This window comes from Zophobas morio, unplaced genomic scaffold, assembly GCF_036711695.1.
Source record: "Zophobas morio isolate AGI-343-1 ecotype UQ-CSIRO unplaced genomic scaffold, CSIRO_AGI_Zmor_V1 ptg000017l, whole genome shotgun sequence".
NCBI classification, from domain to species: Eukaryota; Metazoa; Arthropoda; class Insecta; order Coleoptera; family Tenebrionidae; genus Zophobas; species Zophobas morio.
The window spans coordinates 8,654,657-8,672,344 of record NW_026972122.1 but is presented as its reverse complement, the minus strand read 5'-3'; the positions used below and the strand labels follow the sequence as shown (position 1 = coordinate 8,672,344).

The window sequence follows — 17,688 nt, the reverse complement described above, 5'->3', positions numbered from 1 at the left end:
GAATGGAACAAAGTCCGAATAAAGATTTGTCAAAAATCTTTACTGTCCGGAGTACCATACAGCCCATGTCAGAAAATCGTAAAAGAGAAGTTACATATGCATCCATACAAGATTTTGTTGGTTCAGGAGCTGCAACCAGCTGATTTTCCTTGCCGCGTTGGGTAGTGTAGTTGGTTTCAAGCTGATATGGACGATAACGGGATTCTCGATTTGTCGTTCTTTTCTGATGAAGCCTGGTTTCATCTGTTAGGCTATTATGTCAACTGACAGAACTTCAGAATTTGGTGTATAGAATATACTCACGCTTTTGAAGAAACACCATCACACGCAATGAAGGTTGGTGTGTGGTTAGCAGACGACGATTCATAGGCCTGATACTTTTTCAAGTAAATGAATGTGATCAATAAACAAAATTAGATGTAGAAAGTGTATGTAGGTACTGCAATAAAGTTTTTTATTTTCAGTAACTTTCATTTTTCTTTCGGTGTTAGTTGCATTCTCTTAATTTAAAACTTACTTCAACTTACTGTTTAGTAATAATTGTAATTTTACTATTAGGAAAGTTAAAAATCTTTATTAAACATTCTGTTGTTTCAAGAGATCTCATAATCAGCTACAGAACTCTTAACACTATGCTCCTGAAATTTTATTGGTTTTTTCATCTTTTTTCTTATAGAAATTTTGAAAAATCTTGATATTAGGATGGCCATGTGGGCGTGTTTTGGGTAGAACCTCTTTGACATTCCTGTTATGCAGATCTGGCATGTTTCAGATATCTAGAAACTGCAAAGCTGAAGGTAATGTTTGGACATAGCAATTTTCACCTATTGTAGGGATGAAGATCAAGGATTTCAGTTGTGTTTTTTCAAGAGAAAAGCACCGGTCACAAACCATGTCTGCACCAATATTTTGACGATTCCTTACAATTTACAAACAGAACTTTCGCGGGATCACAACTTTGGCAAAATTATTTACTGCAAAAACTCATTAGGTACTCATAGTGTTCGTTAACTGTGATAAGACTTGCTCTGCCATTGTCCATTACGTGATTTTTCACAATTTTTACCTTCAGGGTACCTATAAAAATGTAATTTTTTAAATAATTACCGTGTTCATTGGTTTCGACAAACTTAACCTCACTTTTTGGATTTCATTATTTGAAAAATTATTGCTTCTTTGCAAAACAGACCAGATGATTTATTCTGTTCAACTCCAATCGACTTTCCAAGGTGTAATTCATGACAAAGCCCTTAAACGTTTTTCTGACAATTTACAATTTTTGAAACTGAAATGTATTGCAGTGGCGTTCACAAATGCTCGATAACACTGCAACCCTTAATGCTCTGGCCTGGCGTCTTTTCGTGTCTATTTAAAATGAAATTAAACCGCGAACCGGTCATTTCAATTTTTGACACATCTGACAGATTTGTTTGGACGTTCGTGACATTTCAAAACAGTTCAAATCATTTTGGTGATTAGCGGCACGAGAAAAATTTCATTTGTTTTTCATAGGTGAGTTGACTACAATATTTTATAATGACCCTGTATAACTTCAGTCAGTCAGAAGCTTCCGTACATCTAATGGAATGAACGAACGCAACACGTTCTTTGTTAACGAACCGTGGAAAATATCCCGCCGAGGTGGAGAACCTAAATGACAAAACATACACATATATAACAAAAGATAGTAATTTATTTTCAGTAACAAGAGTGAAGCAAACAAAATTTGACACATGACACGTCTTGCTTGATTTTCTCTTTTTTTTATCGTAGATATGTTTTTTTAATACTCACATCTTCTAGGATTAGTGAACCGACATTTTCATTTATACTTCATCTGTATTCAAACGTTCTTTAATCAGCACATTTTTGCTATTAAATTTGCCAAATATGTAGATATGGTTATTCATGGTCGAGATTTTTTTTAACAGAAGTTTTATCCTTGAAGAGACCGTTTTTCGGCCGGTTTACATTTTTAACAATCCAAATTATTTGGGATCTTTTTTGTAGTTTGTTGATACAATCATTAAAAAATGCAGTTTTTTTATCCGAATTATACACATTATGAGAACGAACACACATTATCTACTTACTTTCATAGAAACTAACAATTTAAATTTGTTCAGGTCCAATTTAGACTTCGTTTTCAGTGTTATTAACTATTTCTACTTGTATAGCAAATATAGAAAATTCCAGCACGAAACATTCTCCATTGAATGCTTATTCTTTCCCGTGAAAATTTTATTCGCCGCTGCAATTTCATTAGAGAGAGAACTGTCGGGCAGCACTCGGCAAATTCACGTATTGTTATAGAATAGATAAACGCTCCGTATTTTCCTATAGTATTCATTCCGACCTAGCGATGTACATTTTCCAGTGGGCTACATCATTTTTTCTATTATTATTAATTAGTACTACCGATGACAACGTTTGCTTTTGTGTATTTTACGTACTGAGTAACTTAAGAGTTGGTACATGCTTCCATATATTTTTTTTTAAACTTTTGTCGTTCTACATCAATTGTTTAGTGTTTTTTTTAGCAAGCGAAATTAATTTCAGGAAAAATTAGCGTTTGCGAATTATTTTTTATTTCCAGTAGTATATTGAGCAAGGCAAATTACTTAACTGAAATAATTGCTTGCACGTTGCTTCAAACATTATTCGGCTTTAAAAATTCTTAATTTTGACTACAACTTGATCGTACATCATTTTTAAATTAAATTTTTTTTTTGTTTTTTTTTTATTGCGGTACTAATGCTTAGAGAATAGGTTTGTTTATTGTTTTTATTTAAATGGGTGTTTCCACCCGTTAGAAATAAATACATTATTATTATCATTAAATACATTAATATTAAATTTGTTAATATTATAAAAGAACATGTCGAACATTTCAAAACCTATTTTTTCACAGTAAAGTTACAATATTAAATCAGTTCTATTTATTTATATTGCCGTTAAAAACCTAAGTAAAAATTTCAAGCAGGTTCTGAAATATGACCTCTTAAATTTAATATAGGTACTGGTTTTTCAAATTTCTATTTATCTTATGATGACCCCTATAAATTAATAAAATATAGTTAGTAATAATATATTACTTATAAAATTTAAATAACATCTACAAAGAAAAATTTGGAGGTTTCGTCATCAGATTACTGACGGAGATGGTAGGACACATTTTGGTTAGCGTTTTACCATTTACACGATATTTCTAACATACATACATATAAAGTTTGACACCAATCGGGCCGGTAGTTTCGGAGATTATCTCTTTAATAAATATCAACGACGATAGACGATAGACAGACGAACGGAAAATAGGTGTCCCGTTTCCGTCTGTTTGTCGTCTATGTCGATTTTTATTAAACAGATGATCTTCTGAAACTACCAGACCGATTTTTACCAAATTTTACATATATGTTAGGAATATCGTGGAAAATGTAACCAAGATTTGTCTAATCGTCCCCACCAACAATTTGATGACGTCATCTCAAAATTAGTAAGTAGAAGTACATATATAAAAACATGCTTTAATTGTAATTGTTATAAAATAATAAAACGATTTAGAACGCAAAGACAGATAAAAAAAAAATAATTGTTTATTTTATGCATAGCAAGCCCCGAAGTTAATGGCAATGGCGTTTTTTCGTATTTCAATCAAAATAAAATTTGTATAACAGAGGATTCATCCGCAATATCTCGGGAACATGAAAAAGTATGTATCCCGTTTCTCCAAGTAAAACACGCAATCGATATGTTTCATGTGAGTTTTTCGTAAAAAAAGTTTGTAAAGACCTCATTAGATATTTATCAAGAAAATATAAATATCAGTTAGGATCTGACACTACCGCATTTCAAAAATTCCGGGAAAATGAGAAAATATTGTTACGTTGATCGTAATTTAAAATCGGCGTGCGTAAAACTAAACAATTTATTTCTTAGTAACTCAAATTTACACGACTAATTATGCAGCGATTATGTACAAAATAATTCCGACTGGAATGGATTTGACTAGACTCTACTTCTCCCATTGTCTGGACTTCACTGACTGTTCGCCACGCGGTTTGATTCTTTCTACAAAAATCTGGAAGTCTAAATAAAAAAATAAAAGCGGTTCATGACGGATAGGTACAAAAATATGTCATTTCTAACATTTGAATGAGATTTACTTTGTGTTTTGATGTTGGTGAAGACGATATAATATCATTGCATTGCTATATGTATAAGAAATTTCACGATATTTTACCTATTTATACGAGATTATCAAATTCGTCATTATTTTTTAAGTGGGGCACCGTATATTTTATAACAATTTCGCCTTCAACCTTGTCTCCACGTAAGCTTTCTTTTGACATCACAGTTGTTGGGGTTTATCTTAATAATTCTTTTGGTAGTATTGGCAGAATAAATCCCCACAATCTAATATAAAAAGAAAGCTTACGTTGAAAAAGTGGAGCAGTATTATAGAATACAGGTGTCCCATTTAAACATGGCAAAACTTACAATCTATAAATTTAGTCTTCCTTTTGTAAAAAACTACTTAATTTACCACAGAGTTATGATAAACTAATGCACAAATTCATAAAAAGCGCACTATTTGATGAAGCTTATTTTTCTGCATCTAAAAATGTAGTTTGATGTAGGGATTGTATAACAAAAATAAAATTGAAAAATTAATAACAAACAAAATAAACAAGATTTTAATGATAAATATTAAATAAACAGAACAATACGTTAGAGTAAAAATTTATTTATTATTATTATTATTATTAGAAATGCGTTCGGGCAGAGGCTAGTGCCTGTTATGCCCGCGCAAGAACACAGTTATGTTAGCATTAGTCTCGTTGATGTAAATCCAGTCTAATTTTGAACTCGGTAAGATTTTTGCAACTGACAACATGAGCGGGTAAGGAATTCCAAAATTCGAACACTCTGTTAGTGATGAAGTATTTTCTGACATCTGTGCGAAACTTCTCTTTTAAGAGTTTGAAAGCGTGACCTCTAGTACGGCCATCCGTATTTAAAGGGAAGAGATATCTAATAGGTGAGTCACCATCAGTAAGCGCTCGGAATACGGTAATGGCATCCCCTCGCTTGCGTCTGCGGGAGAGCAATGGGAGACACATCAGTTTGAGCCTATCTTGATATGATGGACGTATCTGACCAAAAGGCAGCCTAGTAACCCGCCGTTGAGTGGCTTCTAATAAATCGTTGTCTCGTACTAGGTGTGGGCTCCAAACACTATTCGCGAACTCTAGGATAGGTCTTATATATGTTTTATATAACGCAACAATAACCTTAACGTTCGCTTTCCCAAAAGCTTTAGTGATTAAATACACTGTTCTGTTAGCCTTTCTGGTGATGCAAGCAACGTGTTCTGACCACGAAAGATCGGATGTAATGGTAACACCTAGATCGGAGCAGGTGTTCGTTTTAGAAAGCTCGACGCCATTAAGGTAGTAACAATTCCGAGGGTTTTGTCCTCCGAGGTGGAGTACTCTACACTTAGACATATTTAATGGAATTAACCAGTCACGGGACCAGGTGTGGATTGAGGTGATATCATTGCTTAAAATCATACAGTTCGAGCTAGAGTTGTAAAGTTTTACATCGTCGGCGTACATAGCACATTTAGACCTCAAACCGTTGGTGATATCTGACGAATAAACTATAAACAACAAGGGCCCGAGCACGGAGCCTTGAGGGACTCCGCTCAGTACCTTAACCGGGACACTAACAGAATTACCAATTCTGACCCTAAATGAACGATCAGTGAGAAAGGAGTCTATCCAACGAAGAAGGTCGCCCCTTATTCCATAGTGATCTAGTTTGAACAGAAGACGACGTTTAGGCACACGGTCAAAAGCCTTGGAAAAATCGAAATATACAACGTCCACTGTGTCACCCGTATCCAGCGCTCGAGTCCAGTCAGCGAGAGAAGTCAGAAGGTTGGTGTTTATAGACTTTCCCGGCAGAAAACCATGCTGTGCTGGTGGAATCACATTATGTTTCATAAGGAACGCAATCATATTATCGTAAATAATGGACTCCATGACCTTCACGACAAGAGACGTTAGACTAATGGGGCGGTAATTATCTGCATCGAGTTTGTCCCCTTTTTTGTAAACTGGAGTGATCAGAGCAGTTTTCCAGTCTAATGGTAGAATACCATACTATAGAAGTTGTTCAAACTGTTCCCCACAAATCAAGACGATGGTGTAGACCTAATTGACGGAAGTTTCAAAACTCTGGGGACTTATACGAGTCATTTCATGACGAATTCGTGCTTTCAAATCGTCTAAATTATCGACTCTGTTCATGTAAACACGACTTTTTAAAAGTCCCCATAAAAAAATGAAGGGGTGTCAGATCTGGAGACCTAGGTGGCCATTCTATTGGTACACGCCTTACAATCCACTTTCCATCAAACTGATTTTCCAAAAAACTTTTACATTTACGCCATAATGTGGTGGTGCTCCATCCTGTTGGAACCAAATCCTGCGGTCTAAATTTTGTGGATTATCTGGAAACGTATCAATTAGATCCGAAAGCACTGCGGTTCTATGTTGATATATAAATATCGATCTCGATCGAAAGTGATGTTTGTACTTTCTTTAATTTTTTATTTACAGTGTCAGCTATTTTTCCTGAAATATTCAAAAATTTAGTTCGGAATTTTTTTATTAACTGCACAGATTCAATTAACAGTGCAAAAGTATTTAATGTTATATTTTTCGTTTTTACTTTTAATTTAAGTTAATTCAATTTCTCACGCCATGTCTCTGAAAACAAAAAAGCTTATCAAATAATAATCGATTTTCCAAGAGTCAAATATTTTAGATTTATCTTTAAGGTTCCTACGGCTCGTTATGACTCCGACTCGCCGAAAGCCAAACACCATTTTCGGTTACGGCAGCACTAAAAACCTCACATTTGCCCGTACGAGCGCTCTGTGCCTACTTCCACACGCCGCCACCGCATCCTAAAACATCCCCATATTCGCGCAATTCATCCCAGGTAATCCAAAAAGTCCCAACGTAATTTCCTCACCCGCGAAACAAGCGCATTATCCGGCGGCACGCACCTGCACCTTCCCCACGGACTCGGCTCGGCCGCAGTCCGGACCTGGTGCACGTACATCCAGAAGGTCGTTTAACTCGTCGGAGTTTTAATGCGTCGGAGTAGAGCGTAAACTCGTGATGACGTCACCGACACAGCTTTCTCGTTGCGTGCTCCTCCCCTTTCTCGTATAGTATGGAAGAGCAGCTCGACGCCGCCGACGCCGGCGTCCCGCTTTAGTATTCAGTATCGACGACGCCGCTGAACGAAACGGACGGACGCGCGATCGATGCCCCACATCGCAACGACGCAAAGTAGACGTACCATCACTGTCGATACAGGCACGTGTGCATACGTCCTGTACGAGACAAGACGATTTGCCGCCCCGGAGACGAGAGCCGGGCTGTAGCTTGAGAGAATCGACAGCGACAGGTAGGTTTAGATGATTGTTTGTAGAGCAGGGCATTACGAAGGTTAATTTACATGTTTACATATATATATTTAAAAAAATAATAATAAATAAAATCAGTTTATATAATACTCGAAGGCCAGTTGTGAAAGGACGGTTGAGTTTATTAGCATTAGCATAATTATTATTGAACAGAACTTACAAAAATTTACTGGTCATAGTGATACGCGGATTTGGGCGCCTACGATAGAGACACAGCAAAATATAAACTGTGTTCCCTGCTCTCCCCTAATTAGCAAAATTTTTATTGAAAAACTTAAATTACTGTTATACAATTATAAAGTCAGAAACCACACGATTTAAAGAACTACCGTCCCCCTGGCTCGTAACAACTCGTTCGAGTCTTGAATGTTGTACAGGATAATTCCAGTGCAGCAACGAAGGTGTAAATTGAAACAAGAAATACACCACTAATCCGTTACAGTGCGTTTCTAATTTTCATGGAAACATTTTCAATATTAATGGGATCATTTTCCCCATTTCATAATTATTTGCTCGTCGTTTTACTGTTGTCCGTCTGTCCGTCGACGCACATAATCTTCAAACTACTGGACTGATATTGTGAGGGCTTGGGTCTACCTTCGGAATAATAAAATGTTAAAATGCTACCAAAAATTTGATGACGTCATCTGGAAATTTTGCTGAGTATATCTCACATTTTATATTTTATAATGCAAATTATGTCCGAACCCACTAAATCGATTGCAGATTGTTGATGCTGAAATGTGAACCAAAATGAGCTGACGTCTCAAAAGTTAATAGAAAAAACGAACACTACTGACGTCACTGTAAAAATGTATGAAACTGTTTTTTACTTCCCCAGCGTAAGCGAAGAGAGTATTGTAATCGAGTCCATCGGGCGATTTGCCACTGTCATCCTTGCTCGACGTTTTATGACCCCTAGAGTATGAAAAAAGTGGCCTCTCGTTTCCGTCCGTTTGTCGTCTATCAAATTTTCTGTGTACAGGGTGAGTCATTACGCACGGGGTCCTCGATATCTCATTTTATTATTAGTAATAGAAGAAAACATCAAAGGCGTAACACATAGCTTCGTTTTTTTGAACGGAACACTTTATATATTTTTAGACCTTCTCATTAGCCATTTCTTAGGATTTATATATACAAATTATTTTTGAAATACCGTTACGACGTTGCCACGCTATTCCAAATTTCTTGAAATTTTTTAGCAATGGAAGTGTTGACAAAATAATCGCAATAGGGTTATTAATATCTTGGTACAATATTTTGTGGAGAAATAAATAGAGGTATAACTGAAATGAAATTTTCATATTCAGGATGTCTAAAATTTATTTTTATTACTACAATTTTCAAACATCGATATTTAATTTTTATCAACAGAACACCCTATATTTGATTGCTACATCTTATTCTATTTCTTGTTCTCTTTTTTCTTTGTTAATTATTTTCCATATTTAAAGTTGATGGTCACTCTTATTTTTTACTTCGTAAAGTGACACATCGACATATTAGAAAATGAGAACATAAAAAAGAGTAAGATTCAGTAATAAAATACAGGTATCCTATTTGAAAAAACTGATATATCGCTATTTGAAAAATGTGAAGTTTTATAATTTTTTATAAACACTGCATATTAAAATTTTATTTAATTGATATCACAACAAAGCGCGTACCTTAGTTAATCCTTGCACAAAATATTCTAATACGTATTTAAAAATAACTTTATAACGATTTTTTGTTAACCATTCCAGAAAATTGGAATAACGTGGCAATGTCGCATCGGAATTTTAAAAATAATCTGCAATTATAACTCTAGAAAGTGGCTAATGAAAATATTTAAAAATATATAGGGTGCCTCATTTAAAAAAACTATGTTGTGTGTTGCACCTTAAAAACAGAACACCGTATAGTTAAAAATAATTTTAGAGTATAATCCTCCAAGAACTGTGCAGCTTTGGTTTCTCACGTCTAATTCTAACACTTATTAATGAGACGTCGAGGAATGCACACTTTGTGACTCACCCTGTCTATTAGGAATATCATGTAGATGGTAAAACGATAACCTATTAGCTAAAATTTGGTTAATCATCCCCAACAAAAATTTGATGTCAATTTTTTTTAGTAAATGTGATATACTTACATTTTATAAAATAACATACTCCTATATTTGTGGTTTATGAATTAGCATTAATTTTGTACGCTAGGCATCCAGATTTTCGCAACAAAACCCATATGGTATATCTATACTAGTATAAGCGGCACGTGAATCACTATATACCTGAATAGCTTATGAGTCGGTATCTCGTGTCGTTCGAAGAACATATAGCGGAGTGTTTTTTCTTCTTAAACCATGATTGATATTTGTATTTTTTAAACATATATAATATTTAGAGAAAGAAGCGGGATTTGTCGAACTATACTTCAGCGGTAAGGGAAGTTCTGCCTAAATAACCTTACACCATTTTTTTAAATGTTGTTCCACATGCTTTACCTGATTTATCTGATTTTCCCAAAATTCTATTTTTACTTCCTGGATATAAGCTAGAAATGTATTGTCTGTTTGATGAATGGCTAATTTATGTTTCCTCGTGGTGTCATACTCTTAGAGTATGAAAAAGTAGATCTCCCGTTTATCTGTCGTCGTTCGTTTGCCATTTACTGTCGTCAACCTGTCGTCTTTTGGCGATTTTAATAGAAAGATAACCTCCAAAATAACTACTGGACTGATTGTTGTGAAATTTTTTATGTATATTCGAAATATCGTGTAGATCGTAAAACACTAACCAAAATTTGTCTGATCATCGTCAATTACAATTTGAAAACCCCGTCTCAAAATTTTTCAAAGTAAATCCTACTTCCTCTACTTGTGGTTTATTAATCCGCCCTTATTTTTTACCTTAAACACGTCTATGATTTTTGGAGAATTCTGGAACACCATTTTAAAATTTACCATTTTCAGTTATACAGAAACTACAAAACCGACTGGTATAAAATGTTCCAAATATTGTAAAACTCTTGTAAACATGGTAATTCGACAATCAACATTTTTTTGTTTATCTCGTCCATAAACTTTATGGCGTCATTGAATTTTTGCTGGATAATACCGTGGATCCACATCTGCGGTCTTTAGCTCCATTCATATTTTTTAAAAATGTGCATACAAGGTACCTCAAAAAAATAATGGGGAAGCAATTTATTGCTTAATTAATCACTAATTAAGTAAAAAGCGGTTAACATGATTTTCTTAAAATTCTGGCAATTCAGTGTTGTTGTTATTAGTGCTGCATTATATGTAGATATCAAAAAATTATGATATTATCACAAAATTAGTATAGAGTGTTGCTTTACCCCTAGTTTAACAATCCAAAGCAATTTTTATTTTATCCTTTATCAGACTGGATTTTTATAATTGTGCTTTAGGGGTGAAGGAAGCTCCGTCAACATAACGTTAAACCAATATTCAATCGAGTATATATATACAGGGTGTCCCAGAGTTCGCGCCATTCCCGTGAATGACATGTTCCCTATCCCGAACTGAGCCGTAATTCGCAAAAAGAATTGTCCAGGCTTTAACCGTGGACCTTTTTATGCCCGATTTTTTATTTCTGCGTTAAAGCAATGTCCCGTATCACGTCAAATTTCAAAAACTATTCAAAATTTTGTCGTAGTTTTTTAACTGTAATATAACCAAACTCCACTAAAAAACTAAGGCACAGTTCTGTATAATTTCTGAAATGTGACGTGATAAAGCATTTTAAATTTATGAAAATTCAAGGAATAATTCGATTTACTATGAAATTTTTATATATAAAAATCAAATTTATACACGAATAGAAACGGAATGACAAAAACCTTACGATAATTTGCTTAAGAGCAAAAGCTCCAAAAAACTTCGTATTGTCTCGAACATCGTTAATATAACTCACGAAACGCAAGGCACTCAAAATACGGCCTTGTCGAGCTCCTGAAGATATGAACATTTTTCTCGAAACATGCACCTACTTCACACAATGATACGAACTATACAAATAAAATTAACCAACGTGAATAAATGTTGGGACAAGTCACAGTATTTTTTTTTCGATTAATGAAAGATCTCTGAAAATTTAATGCGTATTTAGTTTAGAGATTTTTTTTTCAGAATAATTAAACTATTTTGATAAAGTTTTAAGTCTTTAGTTGTGAAAAAAAGACGTGCAGTAAAAAAAACGAGACAAAATGACAAGTTTAAAATGGTAAAATTTTGTAAGGAAATACAGATTTTGCAATTAAGTTCCGCCCCTTGGCTCACGACGAATAAAAAAAATCATCACAATTAAACTGGGGTGGGTGGGCGGGGCTTATTTTTTGGCTTTTGTTTCTTTCTTAATATTCATAATCTTCTTTGCACAACAAGAAATTTAAAATATGGTCAAAATGGTAAATCTTTCTAGAGAAATATATTTAAAAAAAGGTAAAATATAAGCCCCGCCCACCCACCCTCATCTCAAATCCGATGAATTTTTCATTCCTTGTCAAACCGAGGGGCGGAGCGTAATTGCAAAATCCATATTTCCCTAGAAAATTTACCAATTTGATAGAGTTTTAAGTATTTGGTTGTGAAGAGAAAACTACGTACAATAAAAAGAACAAAGGAAAATGTAAGCCCCGCCTACCCGCCCTATTTCAACTGTGATGATTTTTTAATGCATGGGCGGGGCTTATACTTTGCCCTTTTTTTAGTATACGTAATTTTCTTTTCAAACAAAAAACTGAAAACAAGTTCAAAATGGTAAAATTTTGTAGGGAAATACAGATTTTGCAATTAAGCTCCGCCCCCTGGCTCACGACGAGTAAAAAAAATCATCACAATTAACGTGGGGTGGGTGGGCGGGGCTTATCTTTGGCTTTTGTTTCTTACTTAATATTCGTAATCTTCTTTCCACAACAAGAAATTTAAAATATGGTCAAAATGGTAAATCTTTCTAGACAAATATATTTAAAAAAAGGTAAAATATAAGCCCCGCCCACCCGCCCTCATCTCAAATCCGATGAATTTTTCATTCCTTGTCAAACCGAGGGGCGGAGCGTAATTGCAAAATTCACATTTCCCTACAAAATTTAGCAATTTGATAAAGTTTTAAGTCTTTGGTTGTGAAGAGAGAACTACGTACAGTAAAAAGAACAAGGGAAAATGCAAGCCCCGCCTACCCGCCCTATTTCAACTGTGAATATTTTTTTTATGCATGGGCGGGGCTTATATTTTGCCCTTTTTTTAGTATACGTAATTTTCTTTTCAAACAAAAAACTGAAAACAAGTTCAAAATGGTAAAATTTTTTAGGGAAATACAGATTTTGCAATTTAGCTCCGCCCCCTGGCTTACGACGAGGAAAAAAAATCATCAGAATTAACGTGGGGTGGGTGGGCGGGGCTTATCTTTGGCTTTTGTTTCTTACTTAATATTCGTAATCTTCTTTCCACAACAAGAAATTTAAAATATGGTCAAAATGGTAAATCTTTCTAGACAAATATATTTAAAAAAAGGTAAAATATAAGCCCCACCCACCCGCCCTCATCTCAAATCCGATGAATTTTTCATTCCTTGTCAAACCGAGGGGCGGAGCGTAATTGCAAAATTCACATTTCCCTACAAAATTTAGCAATTTGATAAAGTTTTAAGTCTTTGGTTGTGAAGAGAGAACTACGTACAGTAAAAAGAACAAGGGAAAATGCAAGCCCCGCCTACCCGCCCTATTTCAACTGTGAATATTTTTTTTATGCATGGGCGGGGCTTATATTTTGCCCTTTTTTTAGTATACGTAATTTTCTTTTCAAACAAAAAACTGAAAACAAGTTCAAAATGGTAAAATTTTTTAGGGAAATACAGATTTTGCAATTTAGCTCCGCCCCCTGGCTTACGACGAGGAAAAAAAATCATCAGAATTAACGTGGGGTGGGTGGGCGGGGCTTATCTTTGGCTTTTGTTTCTTACTTAATATTCGTAATCTTCTTTCCACAACAAGAAATTTAAAATATGGTCAAAATGGTAAATCTTTCTAGACAAATATATTTAAAAAAAGGTAAAATATAAGCCCCGCCCACCCGCCCTCATCTCAAATCCGATGAATTTTTCATTCCTTGTCAAACCGAGGGGCGGAGCGTAATTGCAAAATTCACATTTCCCTACAAAATTTAGCAATTTGATAAAGTTTTAAGTCTTTGGTTGTGAAGAGAGAACTACGTACAGTAAGAAGAACAAGGGAAAATGCAATTTAACTAGAATGGCAGCAGAAATAACTTCTGTCCCATGCTACTTGCCTTAAAGTAAACCTTGACGACTCTGTGTACATTAATCAGTCATCTTTGGCGCAAAAGCGTCTCTTCAGGTCAGTGATGAACTTCGTGACAGTTTATGACAAACAATTGTCAAAATGATTAAATTTATAACCACACTTCTGTTTCCTTTTGTTGACGGAGGGGGATTCGGAAAAAAATCATTCAACTTTAGTATTACCCGATTTTTTATTCTTGGCATAGGTAACTTTGAACATAGAAACGTTCGGATATAAAAGCAATCTCTCTATTAGTCAATTTAATCGCCTTCCAGTTCTCACACGGTTAAAGCCTGGACAATTCTTTTTGCGAATTACGGCACAGTTCGGGACAGGGAACATGTCATTCACGGGAATGGTGCGAATTCTGGGACACCCTGTATATAAATACATATATAATATATAAAAAACAGTTAATAGTCCTCGAAGACCACTTGTGAGTTGCTATTGGTTTTCTTAACACTCACATTTAAGAAACATACAGCATATCTACAGTCTGATTTTAAAAAGAATAACTGGTCATAGTGATCGGCGGACTTGAGCGCCCTAAGAGGAACACAGTAAAATAAACTTTAGTTATTCTACACCCTTATCTACCTAATTGGCAAAACTTTTATTCGAACTAATTACTGTTTGTTATAAAATTATAAAATCAGAAATTTGATTTTTTTTTGTTTATTGATCACTCGATGAAAATTCCAAACCACATGATTAAAAATCCACGGTCTACCTGCCTATAACAACTTGCTTAAGCCCGGAATATTGTACAGGATAATTCCAGCGAGGCAGTTACGGTGTAAATTGAAACGAGAAACAAATCATTAATCTGTTCCAAGTGAGTTTTAATCACTAACCGTAATTTTCGTATTAATGGGATCATTCTGAAAGTGTCTAATTTCATGTTTTCTCATCGTTAGGTATATCTGTCTGGTGACGTCAGCGTCTGTTGACCACTTTATGAGGCGTATACTCTTCGAAATTATTGGAAATATCTACGTTAAGACTGCAGTGGAAACGACAAAATTCAAACTAAAATTTGTCTACCAAAAATTTGATGACGTTTCTTGTCTTACGCATACGGACTCCAAAAGATTACGGGTACTTTCTCAAAAATTTATTAATTTAATGTTGTTAAAAATGTGTCTAGTGGTGGTTTTATTGGACCGATAATCTACAAAGTATCGTGTAGATGGTAAAACACTAAGCAAAATCTGTATAATCATCCTCCCCAACGATTTAATGACGTCATCGCAAAATTTTGAAAAGTAAATCCTACTTAAATTTTGTAAAATAACATGTTTGTGTTTGCGATTTTTTAGTTTGTCTTTAGTTTTGACTTTCAGCCTCTGGATTTTCAGAAAATATAAAATATAAATAAAAATTCTAAAACGACATTTGACAGTTTACGATTTTGACATAGAAACTATAAAAAATTTTACTGGATGAATTCTAACATAAAACGTGCAAAATATAACATCTGCGGTTTCTCGCCTCGTTCAAATTTTTTAAAATTATTTATACAGGGTGTCAAAAAGTAAGTAATTTATTTTTGATTTATTCACTGATTAAAAAACAACTTACTTCCTTTTTCTGAAATTCAGACAATACAATGTTTTTATTAGTGTTAGTGCTAATAGGTTTAAAAAAAATATTTGTCCCTACTAAAAAGCTGATGACATCACAAAATTTTATCAAGAAAAACCCCATTTCACAATTTATCCGAACATACCCACCAAAAATTTGACATCATTACTTATTAGTTTATTTAAAAAATTTCGCTGTGAAACGCATGGTTGTTTGCATCTCATTACCAATGAATAATATTTTTTGAACTGTTTATCCAGGATATTTCAAAGATTATCATACTGATGTTGTTGCCAAAACCGAAACCTTCTTTCGTGAGATTAGTAAAATACAATTTTTATTAGGGTCTTCATTAAAAAAATTGCTAATGTTATCTATTAAAAATTTTGAGATTTGATAGAAACGTATAGCCCGTACAGAACTAAGTTTATGTACTCGAGTTTTTTCTCTTGAACTCCGTTCCTGAATTTTTTATCAAATTATTCCAGACTTGACGAACACACCAGACATAAAATATTTTACACTGCTTTTATTATCATGTCTCGTAAAACTGCAAATAACATTATAATTTATAACCTAACTTTACTAGTATCGCCAGACAACCATTTCACTTTTACTTTTTTCCTCACCTGGCAGGTATATTCTGACACTTGAAGGAAAAAATCGCAACTAACAGTGTTGTATTTCCAAATTTTTTGAAAATAAAGTACGCCGTTCTTCTGGTGACGTCATTATAAATATATATAAAATTTGACAACAATCGGTTCAGTAGTTTCGGATTGGATTAGCTCACGCCTGGGCAGGAAAAAATACCACATTAAAGCGATATTGATTTGTAATAACAGAGAGAAACTAGAACAAATCAGTAATCTATATCTCATAACTTTTAAGCTTTAATGAAACATGTTCTACAGGATAAAGCTCGCTTTAAAATGCATTCATTTTATTATATGGATTTTCTCCAGAAAAGTCTGCCACAGTTCCAACTAGAATTTAGATATTTTTAATTTCAGATAATAAAATATGCGCAGTTGTGAAGAATCAATAATACGAAGTTTCAGAAGATATTTCGTACGAGTTTCACGTTATAAAAGTAACTTCTACAAAGAGCTGGTAAATTAGTAATAAAACTGTCAACCAACACAAAACTTCATTCAAATTTTAGAGAGTACTTGAAGTTTATTAAACAGGATTGTTTCACCCTTGATTGAATTTGTCATTAAATTAAACAGAAAGTTGTGCTACGAGGTCGGTTGATGTCTCGAGTATAATGATTTTTCGAAAATTTCTTGACTGTGACAAATTTTCACAATTTAATTATTACTCAAGATTAATATGTTGTGCGATGTGTCTACTTCATTTGAAATTTTCGGCGCACAGAATTATAAAAGTGAAATCGATATGTGACCACTGAAAAGCTATTTTTAGAAAGTATCATTTTAAAAATATATATACTTCTTTCGGTTAACCATTTTATAGACCCCATAAACGAGGTTATACGTGGGTATTAAACTCAGTAGGTGACATTTACGATTTGTGAAATATTCTCCAAATTTAAACGTTCTAAAGACTTTTGTACACTTTTAAGGCAATGAAAAGTTGCAACAAACAAGCAAAGTTTTCTTAATTCATAACCAGTCTTCTGTATTAAAAATTCAAACAGCAAAGATGCAAATAAGACAGTCAGAAGTGGTACAACAAAACTTCAACTTTTCATCGTTTTGCTTGTACGAACTGTATTTTAAATTACAATTAGTAAAACTCCAACGACGCGAATCTCCATCTGTCTATTTAGATTTAATTTAAAATGAACAAAGGAATCATTGTGTTTTAGAATTTTAAAATAATTCTAATTTTAATAAATTATGCACAACAAAAAATGTGCCTCGGGCAATTTTTCCCTGTATTCTTCATCGTTCTCAACGAAAATATTTCAACGGACGTTGTAATTAACTCCGAATTAAAAATTTGGAAGCGGAACTTCAAAGACGAGCACAGTTTAAAAGATTAGCCACGCTTTGTCAAACATCGTTGGAATACTGTCAAAAACATGTAACAACGCAAAGTTTTACCAAGTTAATACTGAAGACTACTATTCATAAAATTTAACACAATCGAAAAAATTACGTGCTTGACTGGTGGAAATTTATTGTTTCACAACCCGAGCCGTGAAATTTTTAACGAACGGTAAAAAATTCGGTTAAACTCTTAATCCCCAGCGTAAAATTCGGGATATAACAGAGTAAATGTAATTTCATCAAGAAAACAATTTTTGCTGTCTGAGAAAT

General features: G+C 34.0%; 2 protein-coding genes across 7 annotated transcripts in view; one reads left to right on the top strand and one right to left on the bottom strand.

Annotated features, from left to right (window-relative positions):
• The window catches only part of LOC135130537 (diacylglycerol kinase eta), a 408,323-nt gene that overhangs the window by 123,349 nt on the left and 267,286 nt on the right, over nt 1-17,688 (top strand). The window contains exon 1 of one of the 6 annotated variants that reach the window (XM_064057937.1): nt 7,455-7,488. The exons of the other annotated variants lie outside the window; for them this stretch is intronic. The gene's annotated coding sequence lies outside the window, so the exon portion shown is untranslated. Of the gene's footprint in view, nt 1-7,454; nt 7,489-17,688 lie in introns of those variants that run through there. 6 annotated transcript variants of the gene reach the window in all.
• Nucleotides 1-17,688, bottom strand: part of LOC135130538 (uncharacterized) — a 280,120-nt gene that overhangs the window by 34,869 nt on the left and 227,563 nt on the right. The window lies entirely within an intron of this gene.